Source organism: Carcharodon carcharias, chromosome 10 (assembly GCF_017639515.1).
Source record: "Carcharodon carcharias isolate sCarCar2 chromosome 10, sCarCar2.pri, whole genome shotgun sequence".
Classification (NCBI taxonomy): domain Eukaryota; kingdom Metazoa; phylum Chordata; class Chondrichthyes; order Lamniformes; family Lamnidae; genus Carcharodon; species Carcharodon carcharias.
In genome coordinates, this window is record NC_054476.1 from 147,415,227 (window position 1) to 147,422,290 (window position 7,064).

Genomic DNA, 7,064 nt, shown 5'->3' on the forward strand with positions numbered 1-7,064 from the left:
CCACAGGGATTAGTGTGGTGAACCTCCGTTGCATTCCCTCTATGGCAAGTATACTCTTCCTCAGGTAAGGAGACCAAAACTGTACATAATACTCCAGGTGCAGTCTCACCTAGGCTCGATACAATTGCAGCAAGGCTTCTTTACTCCTGTGCTCCAATCCCCTTGTGATGAAGCTCAATGTCATTTGCCTTCCTAATTGTTTGCTGCACCTGCATGCTAGCTTTTAGTGACTCATGAACAAGGACATCCAAATCTCTTTGAACGTCAACACTTCCAAACCTCTCGCCACTTAAGAAATACTCTGCCTTTCTGTTTTTTCTACCAAAGTGGATAACTTCACACTTATTCACATTATATTCCATCTACCTGTTCTTGCCACTTGCTTAGCCTGTCCAAATTGCCTTGAAGACTCCTTGCATCCTCCTCACTACTTACGTTCCCACCTAGTTTTGTGTCATCAGCATATTTGGAAATATTACATGTGGTCTCCACACCAAAATCATTCATACAGATTGTGAACAGCTACGGCCCCCGCACTGATCCTTGCAGAACCCCACTAGTAACAGCCTGCCATCCTGAGAATGACCCATTTATTCCTACTGTTTTCTGTCTGTTAACCAATTCTCAATCCACACTAATACGTTACCCCCAATCCCATATGCTCTAAATTTGTTTACTAACTACTTATGTGGGAGCTTACCAAAAGCCTTCTGAAAACCCAAATATACCACATTCTCTGGTTGTCCTTTATCTATGCTACAAGTAACATCCATCATAAGGTCAAAAAAGTTGGGATGTTCGCTGATGATTGCACAATGTTTAGCACCTTTTGTAATTCCTTAGATGCTGGAACAGTCCACGTTCAAATGCAGCAAGACCTGGACAATATCCAGGCTGGGCTGACAAGCGGCAAGTAACATTCGTGCCATACAAGTGTCAGGCAATGACCATTTCCAACAAGAGAGAATTTAACCATAGTCCCCTGGCGTTCAGTGTCATTACCATCACTGAATCCCACACTATCAATATCCTGGGGGTTACCATTGACCAGAAACTGAACTAGACTAGCCATACAAATACTGTAGCTACAAGGGCAGTCAGAGGCTAGGAATCCTGCGACGAGTAACTCACCTCCTGACTCCCCAAAGCCTGACCACTATCTGCAAGGCACAAGTCAGAAGTGTGATGGAATACTCCCCATTTGCCTGGATGAGTGCAGCTCCCATAACAGTGATGAGGTGATAGCGGGCAGGTGAGTTAGAGGCATGCCAGTGATCCGGTGTGTTTCCCGGGAATGCATTATTAATGAGGTGGGATGCGCTGGGAATGGGACAATATGGCACGAAAACCCATCATTGTGGCCAGCAGGTAAAACGTCCTTCATCCCCCCCCCACTACTGCACTTTGTGCAAATCTGGTTGACTCCAGTCTTTGTCTTTTTAACATTATTCTGCATTCTGATCCTATTTAGTGCTTGCCTTGGTTTTCGTCTGTCTTCTAACTTCATGACTACTTTTCTGCTCCCCGTTACCAGTTTTACTTCCCTCCAATCTGAGCTCCTTCTCAGGTTCCCATCCCCCTGCCAATCTAGTTTAAACACTCTCCAACAGCACTAGCAAATCTCCCTTTGAGAATGTTAGCCCCGGTCTTGCTAAGGTGCAACCCATCCATCCTGTACAGGTCCCACTTGCCCCATAACCAGTCCCAATGCCTCAGAATTCTGATGGCGTCCCTCCTACACCAATTCTCCAGCCACGTATTCAATCGCTCAATCCTCCCATCCCTCTGCTCACTAGCATGTGGCACTAGGAGTAAACCTGAGATTACCGCTTTTCAGGCCTTTTAATTTCTTTGCTAACTCTCTAAAATCTGCTTGCAGGACTTCATCCCTTTTCCTACCTATGTTGTTGGTACCAATGTGGTCCACGACCTCTGGCTGTTCACCACCCCTGCACCTCCCCCAAACCCGACACCAAAGAATGTCCTGCAGCTGCTCTGTAACATCCTTGACATGGGCACCAGGGAAGCAACACACCATCCTGGAATTACTTCCACGGCCACAGAAATGCCCCATGTTCCCCTATCTAACAAATCCCCTATCGTTATTGTTGTTCCATTTTTCTTTCTTCCCTCCTGTGCAGCTGAGCCACCCATGGTGTCATGGGCTTGGCTCTTGCTGCACTCCTGAGGAATCATCGCACTTACCAGTATCCAAAATTGAAAACTGATTAGTGAAAAAGATTGACTCAGGGGACTCCTGCGCTACCTGCCTGGTTCTCTTTAGACTGCCTGACTGTCACCCATTCCCTCTCTGCCTGTATGCTCCTAACTTGCGGTGTGACCACCTCCCTAAACTTGTTATCCATGTAGCTCTCTGCCTCGTGGATGCACCACAGTGACTCCAATGCCAGTCAAGTTCCGAAACCCGGAGCTCAAACTTCTGCAGCCAGTGGCACTTCCTGCAGCTATGTTTGTCTAGGGCACATGGTGCGTCTACGACTTGCCACATGCTATAGGACAGACATACCATTCGACCGAGCTGCCCTGCCATACCTTAACTTTACAAACTATTTATTATAAGTAGAATAATGTAGCAGCTATTCACCAATCAACTTTTTTCCCTGTACTGAAGAAAGAACCAAGGCAACTGGAGGCTGAAAAGGTAGAAGAAAGAAAGAAGCACCTCCTTTCTTTCTTCAGTGAACTCCCTCACTCACCAAACTCCAAGCTTCTCACTCTATCAAGTTGCATTCCGTTTTAGAAGTTAACTTTAAAAAAAGTTTGCTTCAAATATATTCCTCAATATGTTTAAAATTGGTAGGCACAGTTGAACTAATACAGCTAAAAATGTTTTTTTCATTAAAAATAAGCTTTTTTAATCAGAATGTCTTGGGATCATGAATGAATAGCCTGACTATAAAAAAACTAATCAGGATTATTTGATCGTTATGCTGCTGGAAAGTAGCTTTTAAGAAAAAATATAAGCAAACCCTTTTAATGCATGCCTATTAGTGTCCTTGACCCCAAAAGAACTAGCCTCCTCAAAGGCCTAAAAATAGTTGCAACTAGCGGAAACTCGGAATGGTGATCAATTTGATTTGGGTGAGTAACCAGGGCTGGCTTCTGGAATAATTTATTTTAAAAAAAATGTAAAAGATCGCAGGCACTTGGAGTTATGATGGATATAATTTATGCTTGAAATTCTACAATCTTTTGCACTGGTTTTGCTGCTTTTGGACGATTTCGGGCAAATTGCGCCAAAAAAATTCCAGGTTGGTATTCTCACCATTCTTTGAGAAAAAGTAGATGTGAGCATGAAGTTAGTTTTCTACTTTATACTTTTTTTTGCACTATAACTAACCAATAACTAGAAAACATAACCTATATTGCTTTTTTAAAAAATTCATTCATGGGGTGTGGGCTTGCTGACTAGGCCAGCATTTATTGCCCATCCCAACTGCCCTCAAGAAGGTGGTGGTGAGCAGCTGCCTTGAATTGCTGCAGGATATGTGGCATAGGTACACAAACAGTGCTGTTAGGGAGGGAGTTCCAAGATTTTGACCCAGTGACAGTGAAGAAACAGCAGTATATTTCCAAGTCAGGATGGTAAGTGGCTTGGAGGGAAACTTGTAAGTGGTGGTGCTCCATGTGTCTGCTGCCCTTGTCCTTCTAGATGGTAGGGATTGTGGGTTTGGAAGGTGCTGTCTAAGGAAGCTTGGTGAGTTCCTGCAGTGCATAATATAATATACACTGGTATGTGATTTCAAGACTAATCTGACAGCTGTGTTCACATTATTCAAAATTCTCCTGAATGTACTCTTCTCCATAAAATGGGTAGAAAGCATTTTGAACAAAGAGTACTTCATTGCCCTACACTTTTCTTCCACTACTGTTTTCAGGTACAAAATGGTTAAGTTGGATTGTAGATACTTCCTACTGACTTGCTTTGTCCTCATAAATGCAGCTGTGGCATTATATCTAAAGCTCAGTAAAAAAACAAAGTCAAACTCACCCTTAAGGGTGAAACATATTCCCTAAGCTTCTGGAAAGGTCCCATCAGATTGGAAAATAGCAAATGTAACCCCCCCTATTCAAGAAAGGAGGGAGACAGAAAGCAGGAAACTATAGGCCAGTTAGCCTAACATCTGTGATAGGGAAAATGCTATAATCTATTATTAAGCAGGTTATAGCAGGACACATAAACTGGATGAAGAAGCAAAATGTATGGCTGCTAAATTTGCTGATGACGCAAAGATAGGTAGGAAAGCAAGTTGTGAAGAGATTGTAGGGAGTCTGCAAAGGGATACAGATAGGTTAAGTGAGTGGATAAAAATTTGGCAGATGGAGTATAATGTGGGAAAATATGAACTTGTCCACGTTGGGAGGAAGCATAGAAAAACGTTATATTATTTAAATGGAGAGAGGTTGCAGAACTCTGCTGTATAGAGAGACCTGGGTGTCCTGTTACATGAATCGCAAAAAGTTAGCATGCAAGTACAGCAAGTGATAAGGAAGGCAAATGAATATTGTTGTTTATTACAAGGGGAATGGAATATAAATACTGTACATGGCATTGGTGAAGCCACACCTGGAGTACTGTGTACAGTTTTGATCTCCTAACTTAAGAAAGTATATAATTACATTATCAGTTCAGAGAAGGTTCACTCAACTGATATCTGAGATTAAGGGGTTATCTTATGAGGAAAGATTGGACAGGTTGGGTCTGTATCCATTGCAGTTTAGAAGAATGAGAGGTGATCTTGTTGAAACATAGAAACATAGTCCTGAGGGCACTTGATAGGGTGGATGCTGAGAGGATATTTCCCTCTATGGGAAAGACTAGGCTTAGGGGACACCGTTCAAAAATAAGGGGTCTCCCATTTAAGACGGAGATGAGGAGAAGATTTTCTCTGAGGGTTGTTAGTCTGTGGAATTCTCTTCCCCAGAGAACAGTGGAGGCAGGGTCACTGAATATTTTTATGGTTGAGTTAGATAAATTCTTTATTGATAGGGGAGTCAAAGGTTATTGGCGGTAGACAGGAAAGTAGAGTTGAGGCCACAAGCAGATCAGCCATGATCTTATCAAATGGTGGAGTAGGCTTCAGGGGTCGAATGCCTACTCTGGCTCCTAATTTGTATGTTCATTGGTAATGTAAAAGTCAGTCAAGGTTGTGATGTGAACTTGAACCCAATATTATACCACTACAGCTGGTGAGTAGTTCAAGACAACATAGGCAGTTAAAAATATTTTTCAAAAAAAAAGCATAAAAACTTTCGCACTTCATATTCAACTTTGTCACTGCTACTCCAATGCATTTTTATTAAGTTAATAGCTCTTGAAATAATATATTTCAAGGGATCGCTTATCGCTTCTTGACTAAGAAAACAAGCAGCATATCTGTTCATAAACTTTTTCTAACATCAATTTTAATCTGACCACTGTTGAAGACACAACGGATTAACTTGTTGCGACTTTAGATCAGTTGAATAAAATTGGTGACTCATTATTTTGAGAATCAAGGAAGCTAATATGGATCTTGCCACAATCACTCAATGGCACAGCCAATGCCTGCATTACTAGCTTACCAGATTTTCCATTTTTAAGTTATTTTCAGAACAAATTGTACATAAAATGTGTATGCTGCAAGTTCCATATTGAATAACAGTGGACTCTTCCAGCAGTAGATTCGGGAGTATTAAGGAAAATATCACAGTAAATGATGCTGCAAAGTGAGAATTTTGCGTGTGTGTTCTTTTAAGGGAGGCAGATAAAGCTACAAAGTACCAACATAAAAGCAAAACACTGCGGATGCTGGAAATCAAAAAGAAAAATAAAAATACCTGGAAAAACTCAGCAGGTCTGGCAGCATCTGCAGAAAGGAACACAGTTAATGTTTCGAGTCCGTATGACTCAGTTCTGTTGAAGAGTCATACGGACTCCAAACGTTAACTGTGTTCCTCTCAGCGGATGCTGCCAGACCTGCTGAGTTTTTCCAGGTATTTTTATTTTTGTTTTACAAAGTACCCAAATGTATCAGCCTGGGGGAACTAGTTAAATGAATAGCTAATCATATGAAGTATCAAGGTCCTTGGTTCAATCTCTAATCTGTGCTGAATTAGTTGCTATCAATCAGAGTAGGACTGCAACAGTTGATCTCAGTAGCCCTAGGCTTGAGTGGGCAAATGATCCAGGATTCTCATTCCTGATCAATGAATAATCAACTCATGCATGGAAGAGCTGGGAACACAAATAGGCTATGCTGAGACATTCTGCAAGAACTACTCGCCTGCTGAGTATCTTGGTTGAGGGTGGGAAAAGAAGCATGGCCACTTGTGTAAGGCACTTTGCATTCATAGAACCATACCCAAAGGAATCAATACCTTCATAAGAGATAGGAAAACTGATAGGAAAAAGTATCAAGAATGTAGCAAGTTTTAATAGTGAAATTGCCTTCATTAAAATAAACTACTTATCAAATAAGTTTAAATATTCATACTTATCAATATGCTACATCAAAATATGATACATCAAAACATGATACATGGCTTATGAATGAATATTACAGTTAGAAACTAATGTCTAAATGCTGGAGAATTTTATTTATCAGTTGTTTGTCCCTACTCCATGTGGCAGAATCCTCTTCTCTTTACATCCTCTCCTTGCTGCAGCTCTTCTTTTAGCACTGCCCGTGCATGACCTGTGTATCTTTAACCCTAAAAAAAGACGGTTTTAAAAGAACATTAAAAACAAAAAAAATCAGTCAGGCCACATCTGTCTTGTCATGGGCTCTATGCATTCCATTTAATGTTCTGAGGAAAGGCCATATTCTCCCAAAGGTAAGTCAAGTAAAACTTGAAAGTACCAATCTAACATAGTATTCTGGGAATAGTTTTCCGAATTTGTGCTCATGTGAAGCATTCTCTGCTAACTGCACATGTTGGTAATTCAATGGCCAGAAAGTCATGGGCAACTCACTTTTTAAATTCTCCAATGTGGGTGGCTAGTTGGCAAGGCAAGCCAGCAGCACAAACTCAGGAAATTGGTTAGCCTATGTAATTTCCCC